Genomic DNA, 527 nt, shown 5'->3' with positions numbered 1-527 from the left:
CAAAAGCACGCTGGGACAGTCCGTAAATCCATCCTCGTTAACGATGATGAAGTCAGCGTCTAGTCAGCCGCGCATCCGCCCCATCCCCGCTGGCACCTCCTCCGTCGCTCGCTGACCCGTCCACGTGGCCGCTTACCCCTCCCTTACCTCTCCGCCCGCATCCATCCATCCTATTATCAATCCACCCTCGCGGCAACACCCCGCGAGGTTGAAAACGATGATCGCCGCGTGCGGTGGTTCTCACTTCCTGTCAGTGTGACGTACATCGTCTGCTGCAGCAGACGGCGACTCGCGAGCGTTTGAGAACCATTCAGAGCCCATTCTCGCGTGGGCAAAAACGCTGCATCTTATGCAATGCTCCCATAACTTTGCGGCCAGACTTGGGCAATTCACCGCCGGGGAGAAGACGGCAAAACGGGCTCTCCCACCGGGCATTTCGGGGCCAAGCTCCCTACAGCCAATCCCTCTTGTCAATTGCAGGTTTCATGTCAGTTGTTGCCGGCTTAGTTGCAAGTTTTTCTAGCTGG

The sequence above is a fragment of the Dipteris shenzhenensis genome, chromosome 11 (assembly GCF_047967505.1).
Source record: "Dipteris shenzhenensis isolate YYH24624 ecotype China chromosome 11, Dip_SZ_1.0, whole genome shotgun sequence".
In the NCBI taxonomy this organism is placed as follows: domain Eukaryota; kingdom Viridiplantae; phylum Streptophyta; class Polypodiopsida; order Gleicheniales; family Dipteridaceae; genus Dipteris; species Dipteris shenzhenensis.
This window is presented reverse-complemented; position numbering follows the sequence as displayed.